This window comes from Lissotriton vulgaris, chromosome 12 (assembly GCF_964263255.1).
Source record: "Lissotriton vulgaris chromosome 12, aLisVul1.2, whole genome shotgun sequence".
Taxonomy (NCBI): domain Eukaryota; kingdom Metazoa; phylum Chordata; class Amphibia; order Caudata; family Salamandridae; genus Lissotriton; species Lissotriton vulgaris.
The window spans coordinates 36,732,806-36,757,505 of record NC_141700.1 but is presented as its reverse complement, the minus strand read 5'-3'; the positions used below and the strand labels follow the sequence as shown (position 1 = coordinate 36,757,505).

Sequence of the window (24,700 nt, the reverse complement as noted above, 5' to 3'; positions counted from 1 at the left end):
TGGAAGAGGTCCTCTTGAAACACCTTCCATAGTCTTGGAGGGAGAGGATCCAAAGGCGAACCAGAAGAAATCGTCAGGGCTAAGTCGCCGAACTCCTTCAGGGATGGAAGGGGGAAACTACTCAGCTGGGGTCGACTGGCCTCGCTCGCCGGAGCTCCCAAACTGAGGGCCGGCTCCAAGGAAGGAGAAAAGTGACTCCTCTGCTGGGGTCGACTGGCTACGGTCTCCGGAGCTCCCAAGCAGAGAGCCTGATCCAAAGTGGGGACCGAGGGGCCACTCAGCTGGGGTCGACTGGCCTCGCTCGCCGGAGCTCCCAGACTGAGAGCTGGCTCCACAGGAAGAAGAAGGCTACCCTGCTGAGGTCGACTGGCTACAATTGCCGGAGCTCCCAAGCAGGGAGCCGAATCAGGGGCTGCGAGGGAAGAGCAGTTCAGCTGGGGTCGACTGGCCGCAGTCGCCGGAGCTCCCAAGCTGAGGGCCTGATCCAAAAGAAAGAAAGGAGGGCTACTCAGCTGGGGTCGACTGGCTTCCGCCGCCGGAGCTCCCAAGCTGGGGGGCTGCTCATCTGGTCGGGGTCGACTGGAGGGCGTGACCGGAGCTTCCTGACAGAGATTAGTAGCCCTCTGCAGGGGTCGACTGGCCATTTCCTCCGGAGCTCCCTCCTCAGTGGTGGAATTCCGTGGGTCCTGCAGACCTGCTAGGATTTTACGGATTTTTTCCTCAAAGGCATCCGCAAGAGAGTCACAAAGAGCTTGCGACGAGGGAACAGCACTAGCCACACACGTAGGGTGAGCCAGGTCCTTAACGATTTTAAAAAGGGCCTGAGCCTTGTTTGGGGCCTGATTCAGAGTGAGTTCAAGAAAGGTCGCTTTCGCTATCTTAATTTGAGCTTTAGATTTATGCATAGCAGACCTAAATGCAATTTTCTCAGAGTCTAGGTACTGCTTCCTCCAGACCCTTTCCGCGCGTTTACAGTCGAGTTTGAGCTGGCGAAGTTCGCTCGTGTACCAAGGACTAGCTCGGTTCACTCTCCCTCGCGATTTCCGAAGGGGCGCTAACTTATCCAGCAAGCTAGCTATGGACTGACAGAAGAGGGTATAACTATCTTCGACTATATTGCCAAGTTTGAAGTCCTCATCTAAGATGTTCGGCAATGGGACAGTGTTTAGGATGCGGGACCAAGGCTCTCTAGCTTAGCTAGAGGTAGTCCAGCCTTACGCGAAGTAGGGTCCTCCGACCAAAGGGAAAACCTGATCAGAAAGTGGTCCGTCCAGTATTGGCACTTGATGTCCACGAATGATGCCCATTGAGGATCCGCAAACACCAGGTCCAAAGTGTGGCCTTTCCGATGCGTGGAGGCGTTCACCAGCTGTACTAAGTTGATATCTGTACAGGCTTGGCTAAGAGAGAGAAATGCATTGTCCAGCGAGCTGCCTGCCCACAGATTGAAATCTCCAAGAACTAATAACCTGGAGTGGGAGCTGGCAAGTTCATAGATCAGGTCAATGAGAAGAGGAATGGATGGTGCTGGTCCTGGGGGACGGTAACAACTTAATTTTAAGTATGTTTTGTAAACAATGGTTGTGTTGCTGCCAATGCCTTTCACATTTCCAAGCGCCGTGCACACTACACAATTTTAATGCCTCCTTTCTCATTGATAAATACAAAAAACTGGGGCACAACCCGCAACATTTGAACCCAATGTCTAGTACATAGGAATCAATGGTCTGTGCATGTCCTTTTACATATTGTCCAACAAAGAGAAGTGACGCACACCTAAAAAAGTCAGGGTTGTAGAAGAAACAACTTATATAAAATGCAGTAATAGGCGGTTAAGTTCCAATATGTTGACAACAACACGTACTATTTGCGCTGGTCTCCATACAAAAAACATAATATTTAGAAACAAGGTTGCAGCGGAAAGACTGTAGAAGAGTGCTGGGAGAGAGAGAGAGTGGGGAGGAGAGGAGGAGGAGGAGGGGGGAGGAGAGTAGGAGGAGGAGGGGGGAGGAGAAGGGTAGGCACGGCGAAGTGAAGAGACAAGACGGAGGGAAGGCAGGGGAGGGGGAGGAGAAATGCGACACGGCGTGCAGGGGGGGGGGGGGCGGAGCGGGGGTGTGGGAGGAGTGCGCCTTGAGGGAAAATACGGCTGGGGGCATGTGCACGCGCTTTTAAGCTCAATGCGCATGCGCATTGAGCTTAAAAGTCACGGGCACTGCAAGGAATCGCCACGATTCCTTGGAAGTTGGACAGAGTGGATAAGCCCCCATAGTCTCGCTTGCTCGATGCGCATCGACAGGCGAGACCTAAAAACCACCAGTGGTGGTAAAGCAATGAATCTATATACAGTCAAAAGTGAACAAAACAGTCGACGCAGCATTTCGGTGTTTTCTAGATCTTGACACCTTCTTCAGGACATTTGCAACATTTTGACTCAGTATCTGGTATTTTGTGGGAAAAGATTTAAATTTCTTTCCACATAGATTTAAACTTCTTGTGCGATTGATATTTCTCAGGCTTAACTATCAATGGAATAAGCCTCTGTGTGCACGGAGGGGCCACCGTCAATAGCAGGAATAGATACTCGGTTTCTTTGGACCTGTTTATAATGTTAGGTAGGTCTTGACGATATAGTTCAAAGGGTAATAATATCTTTATCCAAGTCTTCACTTTCTTAATTTGATGAAGAAATCTTTTGGTTAAAATGCGGCCTCCCTGCTCCTCCGTGCTTCAGTCTTCATGGCGATTTCTTCATCAAATTAAGAAAGTGAAGACTTGGATAAAGATATTATTACCCTTTGAACTATATCTAACCCCCCCCCCCCCCCCCCTCCCCCCCTCCTCCTCAGCGACTTCCCTGCCCTCTGATCTGGAGGAGGACAGAGCAAACTATGTATATTTCCCCCTCTGTCTTTCAGAGCGCGGTGTTGTTATTCAGCGCCCGTCTTCAGGAATGTATTGTTGCTTTCAAAGTAAACTGCTGGGGAAGGAAAAGAAAAGCTGCCGACTAGGAGAGGGCAGGCTCCCCCCAGCAGGATACGACGCCAGGAGTGCTGTAAAGGCTGTCTGTCCCCCAGAGAAGGCGCTATTGTGCCGGCCGCCTTTATCTAGGTGCTTGGTGAGTGCCAGCGTGCCCGTCTCCTTCAGACTCCCCAGTGCCTTTCACGGACCTCTTTATTTGCAAGGGGACCATTCAGGGACTATCACTCCGCGCTCCCCACTTATTCACCAGCGTCGTCAGTCAAAAGGACTAGCAGCGGGCAGGTTCCCCCTTTGAAATGGGGGGACAATGGGGTTCTGAGCTCAAGGCACCCCGCTCCACTTCTGCCGGCCCCCTCCCCCCAAACGGGGTTTGAATTTTTTAAAGCCGCTGCCCCTGTCCCGGCTCCGTAAATATTAGGAGGAAAGACGGTGCATTAGAGGAGAGAGAACGCAGTAAGTGGCCGGGACCTTTAAAACCCAATATATAAAAATGAGCCAGTCGAAAAATAAGGAGCATCGGCCTAACGCCGCAAAATCGTGTGCGGTGTGTGTAGTTCGTATGTGGGTAATGTTGGTATGTACGTGCATGCCACACTTGCATTTTGTAGTCTGCATTTTGTCTCTATGCGGGGTAGGCCGGTTTATGTGTGTCACTTTTGCTTTGTGAGTATGTGGGCTATGTGTAGGGAACGTCAGGGTGTGCACCTTTGTGTAGTTGTGCATGGCACCTTTGCTTTGTTTAGTCTATGTTGTGTCTCTCTCGATGTAGGGAGACTGCTCACTTCTTTGCATAACTTTGGATGGAAAATGTTTAAAGATGCCCGTGACGCCAGTTTGGTAGCAGCAGTGTTCGTGTGGGCTAAATGCAGAACTCTGTGTCTGACACTACACCCGTTGTTGGAAACTCGCGTCCCCTGTCGCAACAGACGTATCCCATGCCGTTGAGTGTGCAAGTACCCACTCAAAGGTTTGATCCGACAGACTAAGAATCTTATTTCCTCAAACATGGAGTAGGCTCATGTATTTCTCGTCACGTTGCTGCTTTCTGCAACCTCTCACCGAACTCCCTCCACCTTGCCACCAACTTTTTTGCACTCCTTCTTGAGCCTTGCTCTACTCATAACCATAAAATCTCTGGTGCTTCCTAGTTAGGTGCGTCCTGTACCTCCAATTCACGTGTAAAGGTGCTATGATTGTGAGTTGCCTCACCCTTTTATGGGCAGGGATTATTAAAGCGAGGCTCTACTACTGCTGGCCAGTGGATTTTTGTGGGGAGCGGTGGTCAAGGAGTGGGTGGATAAACCCTGACAGTCGAAAGCGTTTAAAGTGATTTTCAGTCCATAGAATAGACTGCACTTTTTTTGTAATGTTCAGGTTAGCACTGTTGTGGTTCTGCTACAGTAGTTTGTAAAAAGAGGTTGTACATTTTGTATATTGCCTATTCCTTCTGCATTTTCATATGTTATACTTTTTAGGTTTCGCCTGGTGTGTGTGTGGCTCTGGGTGGGTGTGTGTGGCTCTGGGTGGGTGTGTGTGTGGCTCTGGGTGGGTGTGTGTGTGGCTCTGGGTGGGTGTGTGTGTGGCTCTGGGTGGGTGTGTGTGTGGCTCTGGGTGGGTGTGTGTGTGGCTCTGGGTGGGTGTGTGTGTGGCTCTGGGTGGGTGTGTGTGTGGCTCTGGGTGGGTGTGTGTGTGGCTCTGGGTGGGTGTGTGTGGCTCTGGGTGGGTGTGTGTGGCTCTGGGTGGGTGTGTGTGGCTCTGGGTGGGTGTGTGGCGCTCTGGGTGGGTGTGTGGCGCTCTGGGTGGGTGGGTGTGGCTGTGGGGCTGTGGGTGGGTGTGGCTCTGGGTGGGTGGGTGTGTGGGGCTGTGGGTGGGTGTGTGGGGCTCTGGGTGTGTGTGCGGCTCTGGGTGTGTTTGTATGGTAGTAATTGCTGTCTGCTGAGCTCGTCCGTAGGGTACAATAGGTCTCACATTGCGAGAGATTAAGCTAATGGCAATGTAAATGACAAAACCAACACATAAATACAAATTGTGTCATTTACAATGCCAATAGCTCTAACTTTTCCAAAGGCGAAACCATTGCATTGTAAATGCTTGTTTTGATATTCACATGGGATTAAATTGGTTTCATTTTCTCTGCCTTGGTCGGACCTATCCAATCTACCAGTTATTTTAAGATTTAAGGTTTCATCCTTATAGTAACTTTTTTGGTTTTGATTGAATCAGTATGTTGCAACTCAAGAACCGATGTCTGGTCTGGCATTAGTGTTCTGTGTAGAGGTGTAAAACTGCTCCTGTGTGATTATATTTAATCTATCTAGTTTGACTTGATCGACTATAATTTTGCTCCATGTATTATAAGATTCTAGGCCACATACAGGGCACATGATAAGACTTTCCAACTAGTTCACAAATGGTGTTCTCTGTAGATAAGTCGATGAGGTGGCATGGGGCGGAGATTTTTTAAGTTAATGTGTAAAATAAAGGATACAATGCAGTAATATATTATGATGAAACGGGATGAAAGACTTCAATATGTTATGAAAATATACCTTTTTTTTAATGTTGGATAGACTTGACTATATTTTGTCATGACATTTTTCTCATGATCTCTTGACTGACAGATCCACTATTGGAGATTAACCCCACAACCAAGCGTCGTAGGCTAGTCATCGTTATATATCTATATCTATATCACTTTTACTACTTTTTGGGAATTATGTTCGAGTATGAACATGCCATGTGTGCACCCAAAAAATGAGAATTGATCTGTGAAAGTGACTTCTTGTCTAATTCCTATATAGGTCTCTCCCAAGGCCCAATCAAATACCTTAAATTTCATGAGACCCCTTGGTTTTATCCCATACCCATCTAGTTAGAGATTCGTGATTTTTAAAATATCATCCATAGACTGCTTTCCTTTTCAGCCTCAAAACTTTTTTCTTTTATAAAGCTATAAGGAAGTGGATTCACAGAGCACAGGTATCCACGCTGGCATGAACTCTTCAGTACATTTTACACCACAATGTTGCACTGGCTATGGTATGAGTGGATTGCAGAACTGGAGAGGAACTGGGGGATGCCAGTGGTCTGGACACCTCCCCTGACCATGGCATGTTGTCTCCTCCTACCGTGGATAGGATTATCGCCTGGCCCCGGGCGACCCCACTTTCCTTTCCCAACAGCCCACCCCTGAGAGCTTGGTGGTCCAAGCCTCTACTTCCAATAGCGAGTTCCCCACCGCCCCACCAGAAAGGGAATCCAAGAAGCTGGACTATCTTGGGAAGATTTTCTCTTCTGCCAGCTTAGGACTGCAGTCGGTAAACACTGCATGTCTCTTTCTACCTCCGTGTCCGGAGGAGGCCCAGAGAGTACTCCATCCGTTGTGGGCTGGACACGCCCACTCTGGGCAGGACCATTTCAACGTCCGTGGCGCTTCAACGCTACGCCTGGATGAGATCGACTGGCTTTTTGGGGGATGCCCAGAACACCTTGATGGACATGCCCTTTGATAGCCGTTGCCTTTTTGGCGACGAGACCACGCTTTAGAGCGACGGGCTACGGCCAAGTCCTTGGGCCTCTCCACCTGCCCTGCGCAGTCTGCTTTTTGCCCCCTTTTGTGGCTATGGTAGTGGTGCCCCGCTACTTCCCGCCCAGACCCACAGGCTGCAGCAAGTTCCCCAACTTTTACGCAGCCGGGGACGTGGGAACAACCGCTGTGGTTCCGGGGGCCACCTCGTGGGCCAGTCTACTTATCCCCCCTAACCCCGCCCTCCTCCTCTCTGCAGCAGCCCCTAAGCCTTCCTAGTCCAACATTTCAGGCCAGTCAAACGCCAGTGGGAGGCAGGATTTGCAATCACCTCCCCCCACTGGCGCACCACCACCCTGGGCAGGTGGGTTTTGCAGGTAGTCCAAAGGGGCTACTCCCTCTCCTTCGAGGCTACCCCTCAAGCAATGCCACCCTGATGCCACCGCATGTCTGAGGATCACCTGGCCCTTTTCCAGCAGGAAGTTATGGCTCTCTTGGCCAAGGAGCCATCGAGCGTGATCCTATCCCAGAAGTAGGTCGTGGTTGTTACACCCACTACTTTCTGGTCCCAAAGGAGGACAAGGGCCTGCGTCCTATCTTGGATCGCTGGAACGTCAACCGTTTCCTCCGGAAGGAGAAGTTCAAGATGTTGACGCTTGCTCGGTACTGTCTGCCCTCGACTTGGAAGACTGGTTGGTAGCGTTGGACTTGCAGGACGCTCATTTTCACTTCCCCGTCCTGCCGGCCCATCGGCATTACCTGCGGTTCACGGTAGGCCACAAGTATTTTCAGTTTACCATGGTCCCCTTTTGGCCTTACTAGCGCCCCTCGGGTGTTCACGAAGGTGATGGCGGTGGTCGCAGCTCACCTGTGCAGGTCAGGGGTGTCCGTCTTCCCCTTTCTCGACTACTGGCTGTTGAAGGCGAGCTCGCCCAAGGCAGTCTCCCACCTCCAAACTACGGCCAGCCTAATGCCTTTGCTGGGGTTCTCAATCAATGTGCCAAAGTCATACCGGATTCCCTCTCAGGAGCTTCTCTTCATCGGAGTGGTTCTGGACAAAACACGGTTTTGGGTCTATACTCCCTAACAGTGAGTCAGCCTCTATCCTGGGTTTCGGTCATAATGACTGAGGCTGCTGGGCCTCATGGCCTCCTACATCCTGCTGGTCGATCATGCCAGGTGGCATATGCAGGCTCTGCAGTGGGGCCTGAAGTTCCAGTGGGCGCAGCATCAGGGGAATCTGTCCGACTGCGTTCATTTCTCGCAGCGCACTGCACGACAATTGCAGTGGTGGCTCACAAACCATGATTGGGTCAACAGCAGATCACTCTCCCTTCCTCAGCCAGAGCACCCAGTGGTGATGGACGAGTCCCTTTTGGGATGGGACGGCCACATGGGAGAGGCGGAGATCAGAGGCTTCTGGCGGAGTCTGGCCTCTACATTAACCTTTTGGCGCTTCGGTGATTAATCTTGCACTAAAAGCATTCCTTCCCTCTGTCTAGGGAAGAGTAGTGCAGGTATTTACAGACAACACCACTGCCATGTGGTACTGCAACAAACATGGCAGGGTGGGGTTGAGCACCCTATGTCAGGAGGTTCTCTGCCCCTGGACATGGCTTGAACATCAGGGCATATCCCTGGGGGTTCAACACCTGGCAGGTTCTCTGAACGCCAGGGCAGCCGCAGGTGCATGATGGTTCACAAATGGTGTCTTCACTTGGAGGTGGTGCAAGGTCTCTTTCAGCAGTGTGAGAGCCTTGGTTAGATCTGTTCGCCACGGAAGAGAACGCGCAATGTCAGCAATTCTGCACAATGGAATTTCCAAGGCGATGCTTTCTGCCACAAGCGGAGTTGTGGTCTGTTGTACGCCGTTCAGCCTATACCACTTCTGCCCAGAGTGATGAAGATAAGGCGCGACCGGGCCCAGGTCATTCTTGTGGCTCCAGATTGGGCATGAAGAGTCTGGTATCCCAAGCTGCTCAACATGGCCATCGATCCTCCTATCCGACTGCCTCTTCGGGAGGATATTCTGTCGCAGCAGCAGGGGACGGACCTCCACCCCAACCTGTCCAGCCTCCACCTCCTTGCGTGGAGATTGAGCGGCGGCAGTTGACATAGTTTGACCTGCCTTCTGAAGTCTGCGATGTAATCTTGGCTGCCAGGCATCCCTTCACTAAGACTGTATACCTCTGTCTGTGGAACAAAATTGTGGCATGGTGCACAGCAAAGGCTGTGGATCCCCTCTCTGCCCTTTTTTCTGAGGTTTTCTTGTTCTTCCTGTCTTTGGCCCAGCAGGGCTCTCCTTTCGGCACTATCAAAGGCTGTCTCTCGGCCATCTCTGCCTTCCTTCAGCTTCCAGATCAGCCTTCTCTTCAAGTCCCCGATTGTAAATAGTTTTCTAAACAGCATAACTCAGCTCTTTCCTCCAATTGCTTTTGTTATACCTCAGTGGGACTTGAATCTGGTTTTAACCTTTTAAATGTGTGCTCCCTTTGAGCCACTCCACAACTGTCCTTTAAGGCTTCTCACGCTTAAGACTGCCTTCACCTCTGCCCGGAGAGTGAGTGAGCTCCAGGCTCTTTCATCAAAACCTCCTTTCTTGTCTGTCCATCCAGACAGTTGTCTATAGAACCTGTCCATCCTTCTTGCCAAAGGTTGTTCCTGCCTTTCACATCGGGCAGACCATCCCTTTGCCCACCTTCGTCCCGCCTCCGCATCCTTCGAAAGAGTAGAGGCTCCACTGTCTGGACCCAAAACGTGCACTTTTCTTTTTTCCGGATCGCACAAAACCGTTCCGGGTGGATGACCAGATCTGTTGGGTATGTGGGTGCAAAGAAAGGTCGGGCCGTACACAAACTGCCTATCTCCCGATGGGTCGCTTTGTGCACCAAAGCGTGCTATTCTCTGGCGAAGAAGCCTCCAGTGAGGCTGCGATACTGCTCTGGGACGAGGCATTCCTATAAATGACATCTGTCCGGCAGCTATGTGGGCCTCGTTGTTTAAGTTTACAAAACACTACTTGACTGTCTGGTCCAGAGAGAAGCTTCTTTGACCATTCTGTTCGCAAGGACTTTCTGGTGTGAGATTGGTTCACAGACACACCACCGGGGTTGGTATTGCTGGGGTATCTTTTCTAAGCTAAGGAACCTATAACTAACGTGTTTCTTTCAGATGAAAAAGTTACTTACCTTCGGTAACAATATATCTGTAAGAAATACTAGTTATAGATTCCTTACTGCCCCACCCTTCCTCCCCGTTCTGTGAACTGATTTCTAGGGTTAAGGATTATCCTTCAAAGGCCCTAGTTTTGTGCACCAGTGGTCAGTGTCTTGCATGGCTCTGCGTTTCTGGCATGGAAAGTAGTGTACAGAACAGCCGCCAGCGCGACGTCTAAGTAGCTGCTGAGACGTCATCCTGGCACCACAATGCCAACGGCTGACACTGAGCAGACGGACACCACCTTCCGATGCCTAGGGGTGCAGCTGACGAAAAAACTTTCCGGATCCAGTCTGACACCTTGGGGTAATTCCAAGGTCGGAATCTATAACTAATGTTTCTTACAGATATATCGTTGCCGAAGGTAAGTAACTTGTTCTTTGCATTAAGAATAGTAGTGACTGGGCTCCACATACAGTGGCTTTTGTTGAAGTGTTACACAGAAAGTAGTACCGTCTAGTATTGTGAATGGCCAGTCTAGATTTAGGTCAAACTAATGCAGGCTCCTCCTGACTTTTCTGTACTCCGCAAGAAGACACTTTTTTGTTTACTTTGTTCACTGAACTACAGCCAGCGTGACACCTTTACAAGAACCTGTGAGCTTTCTACACTTGGCAGCACAAATTAAATAAATATTTACAGTAGGGCTTCTTTATCTTTTAGTATAGAAGCAATCAGCCAGCACTGCGAAAGTACCAAATTCTAAAATTGCTAATCAGTTCTCCATTTTGGGATACATTGCCCACTCTAGGGAAACATTGATAAAATCTAGTGCCTAGAAAATGGCCATTGGACGATTCTGGTAACAACGGCAGAACAGTTGCTTGCTAATTTAATGGTTTTTGCAGCATTTCAAACTTATTTGCAAAGTAATGACCCAATTGAAAAACAAAATTAAGCAAAGCGATCTGTGGGTCAATGTTGAACAGCTCTAGCTTCCTTTCTTAATGCCAACTTTGGTTGTTTTAATAGTGTGTATTCTTCCACTGATGACCAGAACACTGACTGATCCCTCCTTTAGAAGTAGAGGGTGGAGTTTAGGTTTAATGCCATCAAGGGCAGCGGCTCTTCTAATAAACACATCCATACTTGTGCCTCAACTAACAATAGCATTTGAGCTCTGATTTGACAATGTTTAAGACCATGTGTTGCTGTGAGAAGAATTGAATGTTCATGGGTTGTCCAGGAATTGTAAACTCAATGTAGATGTAGAAATGTGTCAAATAAGTTGTAGTATAAACCATGTTTAGAAACTAAGGGGGGGTGGGGGTCGAGATGTTTCAGCTTTGTCTACCACTTGGATCTTAAAATGTACGGCTACTGTGTGTAATTGATTTTGAACAGCGTAAAGTCCAAGGCATAGAAATATCCTAAATATGCCATCACTCTGTCCTCTGATTTAGATACTTGAGAATTGAAGCTTTTGTCATTTCAGCTCGATCATAGATCGAGGTCTTGTCATTAAAATCTGGTACAGAGAGGCTGGAACCATGGCGCCTACCCCGCTCCTTTATGGACCCTCGTACTTATTTTGCTTGGGAAATGTGCAATTATGAAGTTATTCCTATAGAGCGATTTTCTGTCACTGGAGTATATCTGGTTTCAAAACCAGAGTTGGCTGTTTTGCGTGGCTTTCTAGCCTAATGTTGCTCACCATGGTCAAGAGTTAAGGCTGTCCACTTTCACCTATGCTAGTCCCTCCTAAGTTGCTAATGTTATCAGAATTGTCTGATAGAGGAATGCGATGGTCATGCTCTTTGCTGGCACATCACTGGGATTAATCTTGTAGAACAGCATTCAGTTAATTTCTAGTTTGTGATCTCATCTGCTGACACCACTGGGACTCTGATATCTGGTGTTTAAGGAACCCTGATTTTTATAATTTCACAGTTGAATGGTCAGTCTTTGTTCTTGTGCAAAAAAGATGACCGATTCCTTTCTCATTCACATAGTTATCTTAAAGCATTATCAAGCCTTCCATGAATCCTATGTAGGTGTCGATGTGGCGGCACACATGAATGGCTGTCAGTATTGAGGTTAATTTTCAGTGGAAGCATGTCTCCTTGAAGGTTAATGGTGTCAAATTTTAGGGTCACCAAGTGGACTAAGTGAATTGTTTCCTGGACGAATTCCCATATGTAGGTTGTTTCCTGTGGAATCCTCTACTTGTTACATTTTGCTTCATGTGTGTTGCTGCTGATATTCTCTGCTTCTTGTAATTGTGCCCCATGCAGCCGCACCTGGTTCTTCCTCAGAACTTTTGCTGTAAAGTTTGTCCCAAATGCAAATAAGAATAGGACCATATGGTCTTCGTATTTAATATTATTTTAACTATTTTTCAAAAAGCTGTGACTGCCTACTTGCTTTTGCATGGTTAAGTATTTTGTTATTGAACAATAAAAATTTCACACAAGTCTTTGGCCATTTAAATTGTTTCCTATGGACAGAGGCCCTTTAGTATCGAGGCACAGTTTTCCACTGCGTTAAAATGTTACTAACCAAATCAGCTATTGTGTGGAATAGTTGGGTAAATTAAAATATAAGCGTTCCACATCCTGGGTTTTGAATTTGGTTATCCAGTGAAACATGAGTGACTTTTGTGATGTCTTGGACATAGTAAAATGTACGTAAAGTAGTGAATCCACTAATAGTGATTATAAAGCAGACGTCAACCATTTTTAAGTGCTGGCTACTGTAAGGAGTGAAAAAGTGCAATCCGTGTTACACGTTTGTTAATTTAGATCTTCCAAAGATACATGTAGGTAATGTACACAAACATCAGATTATCCTCAACGCTAATCAAATGCTGTTTGTGAATTATTTGGCGTGGGCAACTGCCCTCTTAAAGAAATAACCGCAACCCATGTCAGGACTAACCCTCCATTTTTTTAAAACACATTTTTATTGTTTTTCGAAAAAACCCATATGAACAGCCCCATGGGCAGTACAGAGAAGCGGTTGGGAAGGTAATATACATTACAATGAAAGACATTAGCGTTCCTGAGGACCTCCCGTAGTCTGAAATCAAGGATTCCCATCAAGGAGCCCCCAGTAGCAGTCTGTTGTCAAGATAGTGTGCGGGAACCAGTGCAACAGACAAAACCCTGGTGCCATGGCTATCTCCGTCACAGTTGCCAAGGTAGTAGTCACCCCTCGCTAGTAGTCTTCTAATTGTACGCAGTCCCAGAACTTGTGAAGATACCCCGGCCCGCCCCTTACAAAGTACAACGGGGACAAGAGGATGATGCCCCAAAATAGTTGATTTAGCCAGGAGTTAGGTACGCCCTATGTAAAATATAGAATTGAATCAGCTGAAAGTGTGCATTCTGAGCTTTTCTATGCTTTCTGACAACCGCCTCCAGGGCTGCATGAAATAGATAGTCCCCTTGCTGGAGATCATGGCGCTCCATTGAAAGGAAGGAGGCTGCCATCCTCGTAAAGGTCATCTAGTGTGATGACCCCTGCCTCCTCCCAGGACCACTGCTTGCTAAAGTCACCCCCATGGGGTAGCACCTCACACATTCTCAACGGAATCTCTGGCGCATACGGGATCCGGACGCGCGACCTCCTGGCCAGCCGCGTCAAACATTTTCGCACTGCAAGCAAATCTGGCGGCACCGATCCATCTCTCAATGGTAACTGCAGCAGAACATATGACAAATGAAGCCAACTCTGATCCGGCCCGCACAAGTCTTCCGGTTGCCTGATGCGACCCACCACCCATTTCGTAAACCATTTGAGCTGCGCAGCATGGTAATAGGCCTCCAGGTCTGGTAATGCAAAGCCCCCCCTCCGCTCTGGGATGTTGCATAGTAATCAGAGCAACCCTCCTTCTCCCAGTCCCCCACAAGAACCCTGTAATCAGTGTTGAGCTGCGGAAAAAACGTGCTCGGGATCCTAACGGGGAATGCCCCAAAGTAATAGAGAAACCTCGGCATTATGACCATCTTCACTAGGGCAGCCCTGCCCGCTACAGACAAAGTGGAGTCTTCCAAAAATCGAAATAAGTCTTGGCACTGCGTAGTGCTCGTCCCACATTACCTTCCAAAAGGTTTCCATAATCATAATAAATCTGGGTCCCTAGATGAGGCAAACAGCGGGTTTCCTATGGGACCCCTCCTGCTCTCTGCAGGTCTATCCTGAGCTGGTACACGACATGGCCCAGTTCACACGAAGCCCCGCAACTCACCCCAACGTCTCTAACAAGTCCATCGTTCCCCGAAGCGCATCTCCTGAGTCGGCCAAAAACATGAGCAGATCATCCACTTGGAACGCTATATGCTGCAACTGCCCTTCTACCAGCAGCCCGGAATAAAATCGCCCTGTCCTGGCATGGGCAGCCATGGGCTCCATTGCCAGAGCAGACAGAGGGGACAAAGGGCACCCCTGCCTCGTCCCTCTGGTAGCTTCACAGGCAGCAGAGATTAAGCCCCCTGTTCTGACTCTGGCGGGGGAGGTGCTGTCCAAAAGCGCTGTCCAATGTACAAAATGGCCCCCAAGTGAAATTCCTGCAAAACATAAACCAGCATTTGCAATGCAATAGGTCTCGTGTTTCGGGCGTTTGAGCTGTTAGCATTGTAAATGACAGTGCCTTTTATTTCGGTTTTAAAAAACAAAACTTGAATAAAAGGCATTGTCATGTTCAATGCCAATAGCTCAAACTTGTATAAATGTGAGACCTATTGCATTGCAAGTGCTTGTTAAACCCTGGCAGTGTTACCACTGTCTTGATTTTGCACTCAGTCACAGAGGGATGCTAGGGGGGGGGGTCAGTATTTGGCCCATGCCATTTCTAGTTTTAATGTATACCATGTATGGATAAGTGCACCTCCACCTATCCTCCATATAGCATGTGCATATATCCTTTCCCAACCATTTTGGGCTGGTCTATCATATACACTTATTCATTAAGCGGTGCATATATCCATTTTTAACCACGCAAATCCGGGCAGTTTAATGGAATTTCAAAGGATTGGGAAGCACTGTTCTCACGGCCAAGCCGATCTCTGTGGGCAAGTGATTATAAAAATTCTTTAAAAAAAAAAAATTTATTTTTTTTCCCAATAAGTCAACAACGTTTGTCTTTAACTAAAAACCATACACAAAAAGGCAAAGACAATAAAAGCATCAAAGAAATTCTGAACATATAATCGCAAGAACAATCCCATAATCATAAAAGAAGGCTACACATTCCTGTTGTAAAACTATTAAATCACAAAGAATTGCTATATAACAGCAGCTGTTGCACACCAATTGCCAAACCGTGGGAAACATAGCTATTCACAATGATAACCTAAACTGGCGAAAGCTTCATAAATCACAAGTCCAGTATCATTAATGACGCCACAAGCATCAAGAAAAGATCACTGCTTAACCATAAGAGACCGTAACAGTTTGCACAGTCTCTACAAGAAAGCAACAGATCCTTCTCGCCTTGTTTTTGCCTGCTCAAACCCCCATACTCTAACAAAACTGAGCCCCGACTTAATCATCATAAATGTACCCCTAGCACCAAGAGCCAAGCTAACCTAGAAAAGGTTTTATTGCTACAAGATAATAACCGACGTACATAGAAAAGGTGGCTTTGCAGAGAAAACAGCTAGAAGCTACATTTATGCTAGCACTTACAAAGAAAATAAAAGGTCTATTAAAGAAGCACTCGTTATAAGTTGCTTTTAAACCAAGAACTTCAAAAAACAAGCGTTTGCGATCGCTATTGTAAACAAGTCAACTGGGGTAAGGTAACAAAGCGCACGACGTGCGTATTCACAGGATCAGACTCATTTCTTACGTACTGAGCATGCGTGCGGGCAACCTTGCCTGGGGTATGGAGCACGCGGCATTATCCTCGGCTCCCGTGAGCTGAGGGACCCCCACTTGACTGAGGCCTCACGCAGAGAGAAGTCAGACGGGAGCCCACCCCACCTTTGTGAATGCTGCTGCGGGACTCCTGTGAGCATGACAGAGCCCTGCGTGTTTCTGCGCCAGTGACCGGAAAAGAGGCCCCTCTGCCACGAGGAGACCAGCCGGGGAGCAGCGCAGAGGCCACCAAAAGAGCCGGTTAGGGGGTGTGTGGAGCGTGCGCGAGCATAAAAAAAAAATGCTGGGGGCGTGGCTTTCTGCCGAGGAAAATGGCCGCTTAGTTCCGGAGTAGTTTTAGCCCTTAAGTTAACATCTGCATATTAATCCGCATTACTGGAGTCCATTGAGGGGCTCCCCTGGTATTGGAACGCAGGAGTCGTCCACCGGAGCGGTTTCGGTACCCCTCGGATACCTACATCCACTGAAATCGCCATATAGCAGCCAGCGGCCTATCTGGGCCTGCAGGACCGGGGACTCTATTGCTTTCTGTGGCCGGGGCCGGAGGCGCGGAGCACGTGGGTGTGCAGATAGATATCGCCGAGTCCTAGGCTGCACGATCACGCACGATCATCGGCTCTGGATCACCCCCCCCCCTCCGTGCCTTCTACAGTGACATCTCTGACCCTATGAGAGGGGGTCCTGTGGCTGCTTCGACCCCCCCCCTCTGGATGTCACATCTATCTTGACTGTTGGGGCCTGGATCGCTCTGCGTGGGTCGGGATCGGGTGAGTGTCGGGAGTGCCTTGGATTGCCCGTGTCCTCCTGGCGTCCCCCTCTTCTACCCCCCCACCACCCCCTTTTTTTGATCCGGCCCGCTGGGGTCCTGGTCCTGCTCCGGAGTGTTGGGCTGTCTCTGCCCCTGAACCGTTGGCGGCCTCCTGTGAGGAACAGTCACCATTCCCTGAACTACTGTGCTGCATGCCTTCCGCTCCTGACCTGGCCGTGTGGTGGGCCTTATTCTCCTTGACCTAACTGGCACATCAGTCGTGAGTGGCAGCCCTTGCTCAGTGTACTTTCCCGCCTGCGTTGATCTGAACTGTGATGATTTCCTGGTGGTCTGGGCCTACCTATTTCCCTCCGCTCTCTCCGGCTCGCGGAGGCGGTCCCCTCCCTGACGTTCCCGACCTTTGAAGACTAGGGGATTGTGACGCAAGAACTGACATAACCTGGACGCAGGCTCGGTCGTCCCCCTGCTGAATACTCAGTTTGGGACTACGAGATCCTTCAACCTGCGTTGAGATGGCGGGCTGGGGGCCCAGGAACTAGACCGTCCAGGGTAAGCTAGACAAGTATGCTTACGACAAAGGACCTAGCACTACGCTACTGCGGGGTAAGCCGCAGGAGAGCGATGGAGTAAAGAAAATGACACTGGAGGACGTCATGAGGGCACTGGCGAACGTCCAGGCAACAGTTGACACAATCTCGACGGACGTTTCTTTGCTACAGGCGGACCTCCACAAAATGGCGGATAGGGTGAAGGAGGTGGAGATAGTGTCAAAATCCCTGATCCAGGACACTTCAGACTTGCAAATGTCAGTGGCCAGTCTTGAAAAGGACAACCAGATGCTGATGGAGAAGCTGGACGACCAGGAGGGGCGTGCAAGACTGAACAACGTACGGATTATAGGTATTCCGGAGACGGAGGGGACCCAGGCTATAGATCTCTATATTGAAGAGCTGATCAAAACAAGGCTGCAGCCGAAGGGCCTTTCCCATTTTTTCTCCGTTGAGCGTGCCCACCGGGTCCCTGGAGGAAGGCCGAAGCTGGGGACCCCCGCCCCCTTACTCTGCTTACCTGGAATGTGCGTGGGTTGGGGGATAACGTGAAGAGCGGTCTAGTGCTGCAGTATCTGAAACGATGTGGCCTCGCAGTGGTATTCTTGCAAGAAACCAATCTGGTAGGGTCAGCAACCCGAGCTATGAATAGGTGGGGCTACAAGATGGTGGCCCATGCGGATTTCTCCTCAGGTTCAAGGGGCACTGGGATCCTTATAAAGAAAAACTTTCCACTGTTAGGGCACCAAACACGAGTTGATGACCAGGGCCGATTCGCAGCGTTAACCTGTCAATGGGAGGGTCGTATGTTCAATCTGGTCTCTGTGTATGTACCCCCGGCACTCCAGGCACAAGCTTACTCGGCTCTCAAGGCATCTCTCCATGCGCTACCGGCTGCGAAGCTTCTGATAGGGGGCGACTTTAATGACATCATTGATGGAACCCTCGACAGATTCCCTGTTGGGACGGAGCTGCAGGGTGGGCGACGTCTTCTTGGTCTGGTGGACGCCCTAGGTCTTACAGATAGTTGGAGATTCAAACACCCGGTTGAGGCACGCTTCACTTACTTCTCTCCAGTACACTCCTGTCACACGCGCATAGACTATTTTCTATTGTCAGCAGACGCCTTAACAGGGGTGGAGGAGGTTAATATACGTTCAAGGGGTATCTCAGACCACTCCCCCAATTCTTTTAAAATACTCCCTCCGCCAGACTGGTAGAAGGCGAATGTTTCCGATACACGCCGAGTTCCTGCAGGTGGCCCCTATCATGACAGCACTACTAAGCAGTACTTCCAAGAAAATCAGGGTTCGGTGGCCTCCCCTAATACGCTCTGGGAGGCTTATAAGACGGTCCTCCGGAGGCAAGCGATTGCCTCGATCACGGGGCATAAGAAGGAGCAACGAGCGACGTTGGACGGCCTTGAGACGGAATTAATTCTGGCTGTGGCACACCAGGAGGCCCACCCGTCTCCGGGAGCTACCCGTGCAGTCCGGCTCAAACAGGCCACGGTCCAGGCCCGGCAGAGGGAAATGGTTCACGCTAGGATCCAAACCACTCGACATAGGATATAGGAGATGGGAGATAAGGCAGGGAAGATGCTGGCCTGGCTAGACAGGAAGGACAGGGCTTCCAAGGTCATTGCTCAATTGATGTCCCCCACTGGCTCCATGATATCTGATCCTGATGGTATAGTCAATATCCTAGCCGACCATTATGAGAGTCTATGCCCCCCAGACGTCCTATACGGTTTCGGAGGCGTACGACTACATTAAAGATCTCGCAATACCCAAGCTCTCCTCGGAGGCAACGCTGCTTTTAGAGGCAGATATTACAACTGACTAGGTGCAGGCTGCCACCTATGCACTGGCGTCCAGCTAGGTGCTGGGTCCAAACGGGCTTCCAGTTGAACTTCATAAGAGAACGATACAAGCGACAGCCCCCTTTTTTCTGCACATGTTATCTGATAGCCTCGCGCGCGGGGAGCTGACGAGAGATCAGCGGCTAGCAACGATTGTTGCAGTTCATAAACCGGGCAGGCCGGCAACGGACTGTGCTTCCTATCGTCCAATATCTCTCATTAACACGGAGCCCATATTAGCCAAATTACTTGCATTAAGACTTACTCCCCATCTCGCGTCCCTGATTAGTCCGGACCAATCTGGTTTCATGCCGCATCGGAGCACGGCCCTTAACCTCCGACTTCATGCGGTCATGGTGCGTTCGGCACTTATAGGAGAGCCGGCAATCATCCTCTCCCTGGACTCAAAAATGGCGTTCGATACTGTCGAATGGCCTTACCTGTTTGCGGTGCTCCAACATGGCCCCAAGTTCTGTGCCTGGGTTTGTTTATTGTACACTAGACCACTGGCGCATGTTGCGGCCAATGGGCACATTTCACGAGACTTCCCACTGGGCCGTGGCACACGGCAGGGGTGCCCGCTGTCTCCGCTGCTTTTTGCGTTACTTTTGGAGCCACTTGCGATTTGGGTCAGGTGGGAGCCCTCTATCAGAGGACTCCAATGGTCCGATGGGTGGGAGGACTGTATATCTCTATATGCGGATGATATACTTTTATATCTCACCTCCCCCCAAAAATCTATTCTTGAATTATTAAATGTCTGTGAAGTTCGGTAGGGTATCTGGTTACAAAATCAACTGGACCAAGTCAGTCCTTCATGTTCTATCTGGTCCGCCTCCCATACTGCCCATGAGCTGTCCCCTGCGGTTCGCGATGGCGCCATTCAAATATGTAGGTATTCTCATTACGTCGGACCCAGATGAATTTTATGTTCTGAACCTTCGACCTCTTCTGGACAGGTTTTAACGCGACGTCCGAATGTGGCAGGCTCTTCCCCTCGCACTCCTAGGAAAGGCGGCGCTGTACAAAATGATAGAGCTCCCACGCTTTCTGTATGTACTTGAAAATTGCCCTTTTTTAGTCTCGCCGGACTACTTCAAGGCGATCACTGCGACGGTATCCCACCTGCTTTGGGGGGGCAAGACCACCCCGAATCGCCCAGGATAAACTGACCAGAAGCTGGTACGATGGGGGGGATAGCGCTCCCGAACATTGAACTCTATTACTGGGCGGCACATCTTAAGCAGATTAATTTTTGGCTACATGCCCCGCAGACTGAGCCGGCTTGCTTTGCTGACAGGCACATTCTCTTGAGGGCAATCTTTACTCCCGCCACCCCCCATATGATCTGGTGGGTCTGACTCAACACTCTGTACAGTTATGGTACAAGGCCAATAGACGTCTCAAATGCAATGACACACTCACCCAAATGACACCACTGTGGGACTCTTGGCAACTGGGCTTCCTTCGCAACAGTAAGGGGTGCCAGGCTTGGGACTCCATTGGCATATCAGTGATAGGTGACCTATGGAGAAAAGGTGATGTAGTCGACTTTAGCCACCTGCAAACGCAGGATGAGATGTCAATGACTGAGAGGTTTAGGTACCTGCAAATTGGGCACCCGTTACACTCTGTTATGCCACTGGGCACTGTCCTGCAGGAGTCGTCCCCACTTGAAGACAGGTTACTGACAGACCACATGACAGATAAGGCCCCTTCCTTCACTTATAGGTAACGCATTAATAATCTTCCAGATGTAATGTCCACATTGAAACTGAACTGGACTGGAGAGGAGGGCCCCTTTGACGACTCCGAATGGCAGGAGGCCCTCGCCTCACCACGTGAAACTGCTATCCCCTCCAGTTTAAAGCTAGTCCAACTAAAGATATTACACCGCACATATTGCACGAGAACGACCCTGTACAAAATAGGCAAGGCCCCGCATAAGTTCTGTCTTCATGGCTGTGGGGAGGAAGGTACGTTCTTTCATACCATTTGGGACTGTAGATACATGACAATGTATTGGACAGCAGTAATGCGCACTATTTCCCAAACAATTGGTATCTCCTTGTTGCCAGAGCCTCGCCGCTGTTTGTTGAACGTGTGGGAGCCTAACCACTTAATCCATCGTCGGCTGGACTGGGTGATGTTGGGCATGATAGCAAAGCGCAACATTGCTATGCTGTGGGGATCGGCGGTTTCCCTCGCGCTCAACAGATTGTGCAAAGATATGGATGAGGCGATGGTAGCAGAGAAGGCTGTTTTTATCCATCGTGGTTGCCTGAGAAAGTGGTGGGAATCTGTGGGGCCTGGAACAAATTCAGAGGTTGCATTTGTGAGCCACCGCGTACCACTGGGGACGATGAGGACTTAGACAGATTACTTGCAGAAGCCACGCTCCAATGGGTTGGAATATGCTCTATCGTGTTACTAATTATGTTTTTTCCCGCAAAGCTTTGGGTCAATTGTGACTATTCTATACCCGCTGACTTGCTTGTGTATGATGTAAAAGACAAAGGAAATTTTTAGAAGCTGTCCGAATTGTTTTGTTGAGATGAAAATTTAAAAAAATGCTATTGCAGGTGGCTGACTTGCCTCGGAAGTGGGACAGGAGATGTGCACAGTGCGTGGCTGTACGAGCGCGTGCACCTGCTCAAGTCGCCAAAAGCTCTGCATGTGCCACTCTCCTGTCCACTTCCGAGGCAAGTCCACAACAATAAGCCTCGCTGGCGACAGCGCTTTGCGCTAAAAGGTAGGTCCACTCCAAGCTATCGAAGGCCTTCTCGATGTCGACCACAAAAATGCAGGCCTCTTCTTTATCATAGGTGTCAGACCCCAAAATGCGCATGAGTCTGCAAACATTCATTGCTGTAGTCCGGGATGGTGTAAATCCTGCTTGATCCCTGTGGACCAGCGTCGTCCTATGGGGCATCAAGCGACTAGCCAGTACCCTACTTAAGATCTTATAGTCCATGTTAAGCATTGTGAGTGGGCCTGTCCCAGGTGGGGAGCGATCCCAGGTGAGTTTGCCTGGTTTGAGAACTCAGACTATTAGTGCTTCACGCGTAGAGGTCGGGAGGACGCCCTCTTGACATGCTGTTTCATACAGTGCCACTAGACTGGGAACCAGGACATCTGCGTAGGCCGCTTAAAATTCTACTGGCAGCCCGTCTGTAAGAGGCGTTTTGTTCCTGGCCAAGTGTTTTATAGCGCTATGCACTTCATCCACCTCAATATCCCTACTAAGGACTTCAGCCTGGTTGGCTTCAGTTTTAGGGAGATCTGCTCCCGCTAAAATACCCTTATCTCCGGGGAGCCCATGGCCCAGCCTGCTCCGATATAGCTCAGTTTATACTGCAAGAATTGTTCATTGATGCCTCTTTGGGTGTAAAAGACTTCATCTCCCTGGCCTCTCAGCTCCAATATCACCGTCCCTCTACGCCCTGAGTTGGCCAGCCATGCAAGCAACGCGCCAAACTTGTCATGCTCCGCGTGCACCTTATCCATGCAAACCTTCTCTATACTTCTATACTACTATTATAAAGACAGAACACAAACCTTTTGGCACAGTAAACTCGGGAACCACAGCGCCATTCCACACACCCAATACATTGTTGTAATCCTCAGGGTGTGCAGATGGACATGGGCTATAGAAAAAAAAAAAAAAACTAAATTTAAAAATATATAACTTAAAAAAAAAGTAGTGCCCTGAAAGTAGCGCCGGCCGCGACGCTGACTGCCACGACGTAGCGTTGTACAAAAGGGGGTGGTGGACGGAGCATCTGAATCAATCAAACACTCACACCCAGTCAAAAGATCTAGGTTTAATCAATCACTGTTCTTTAGCCCACTCTGCTACCCCAGTTCAGACATGGCTATATGCAAATCAGTCTGACCCTATTATAATTTGAATTTGAATTTGAATTTGAATTTGAGTGTTTGATTCAGATGCTCCGTCCATCACCACCCCCTTTTGTACCGCTTACGATGTAGCGCTGGCCGCAACGTACGTGATGAGGAGGAGGAGCGGCGGTGAAGTGAGGAGCTCGGGGAGGAGCGGCTGCGCAGGTTAGGCTCTGGGACATGGGACGGGAGGGAGCAGGTGCGGGAGGTTGGCCTGGAACAACTGCGGTAAGGCTCAGGGTCTGGGGGCAGCATTTCAGGGAACCGGGACGGGAGCCGGTGCGGGAGGTTGGCCCGGAACAACTGCGGTAAGGCTCGGGGTCAGCATTTCAGGCTTGCGTGCATTCCCGCCCCGGGCCCCGCCCGCCACGACATTGTCCGGGACACAGACGCTGGGGCAGGCTGCTACACAGACCCACGGCTGATAGCAACACTCCTGTTCACATTACAAGGCAAGATTCCACCGTCATTCTATCCCCCCTCAGGAACTTCATGATTGTAGGGAGGTGCACCAACCTTCATCAGCTGCGATCTATTGTTTGGAGACCTGGGTGAGACATGGGAAGATTGGGGTAGTAATTGTTTTCCTTTACGATCCTACAACCAAGAAGAATACCTTTTAAAGTTGATTGTTGTGACAGAACAGAAATTAATTTCTGCCTTTACCAGTATTTACTACTACAGTATTTAGTTACAATAATTAATGTTAGAGGGCACGCAAGCCTGAAATGCTGCCCCCAGGCCCCTTCTGCCCCAGGCAACGCTGGGGCGGGCTGCTAGTACCTTATAATCGAAACAGCGCAATCTCTCGACTTGAACCGCCAGCGCTTCCCGGGCCGCAAGCAGCTCAGCTTGCTTGTCCGGTTGTTCCGGGTGCTACTTCTCCGAATAACTGAGCTTCTGTTCCACCCTTAATACGTCTTGTAACAGCACTTTTCTCACTCCCACCACTTCCCCCTATGCAGCGCCCCCTGACCACTGTTTTAAAAGCACCCCATTCAACTAGCAGAGTGGATGCTGTGTTAGCATTAAGCCTGAAATACTCATCAATTGTCGACCCTACAATGTCTCGAACACTGGATCTTCCAGTGTGTCTGGTCGGAGTCGCCATGTGGGGATGGCAGGACTATCTCGCAGCCTATGTAATAGCAGCAGCAGCAGATTATGATCGGATAACGTTCTAGCTAAGTATTCACTATGTACCATCCCTCCATGCACGTCCGAAGAACAAAGGACCGAGTCTAACCAAACATGCAGGTCGTGTAACGGCAGGAAAGAAGAGTAATCCCTATCAGTGGGATGATGAGCCCTCCATGTATCAGTCAGTCCCCACTGTTGCTGCCGGGCCCGCCATGCCTCAGCCAGTCTGTGTACTGGAGAGTCTACAAGAGGAGGATGGGAGCGTCCATGGAGATGTCAGTGATGGAGTTGAAGTCGCCCCCAGGAGCACTGGCCCATCAACAGAGGCGCCACCTCCCTGAAAGATGTGCAAAAAATGAGCTTGATCAATGTTAGGGACATATATACTCCCTAGAAAAATGTCCCTCCCATCTAGGCGCCCTGTCACTACAACATATCTATCGTCTGGGTCAATCAGCTGCCCAGTACTCTGGCCCAAATTAGTGCGCCCTGAGTAAAAGCAGAGTATGTTGTACAGAACACCTGTCCCTGCGACCTACGCTGCAAGGCCAATCCCTCTTGCTTGGTTAAATGCGTTTCTTGCAACAGGGCAATCTGCACCCCTCTCCTTATAAGGTATACATGTAGCTTGTGGCTGCGTGTCATTGTGCATCCCCCTAATGTTCCTGGACAAGCACTTCATACCTACGGTGGTTCCCATTGTAGGAAAGTAGGGTCTGCTTTCCTATGGTCACCCCACTTTTTAGGTCGAGCCTGTCCCATGCCGCAGGAATGGATAGGATGGAATTTTAGTGTGCAAAATAGGTTCTCAAACCAAGGGCCGGATTTTCAACAGTTCATGTGAAGACAAGCAGGCGCATTTCCCCACATCAAAGCAATCGGCCTCCCTCCCACAGGCTTCCCCAGCGTGCGCAGTGCGCGCTGGCCTCAATTCT

The 24,700-nt window shown here is 49.6% G+C and overlaps 1 protein-coding gene across 1 annotated transcript in view; it reads left to right on the top strand.

Moving 5' to 3' along the window:
* Positions 1 to 24,700, top strand: part of MED26 (mediator complex subunit 26) — a 116,439-nt gene that overhangs the window by 61,045 nt on the left and 30,694 nt on the right. The window lies entirely within an intron of this gene.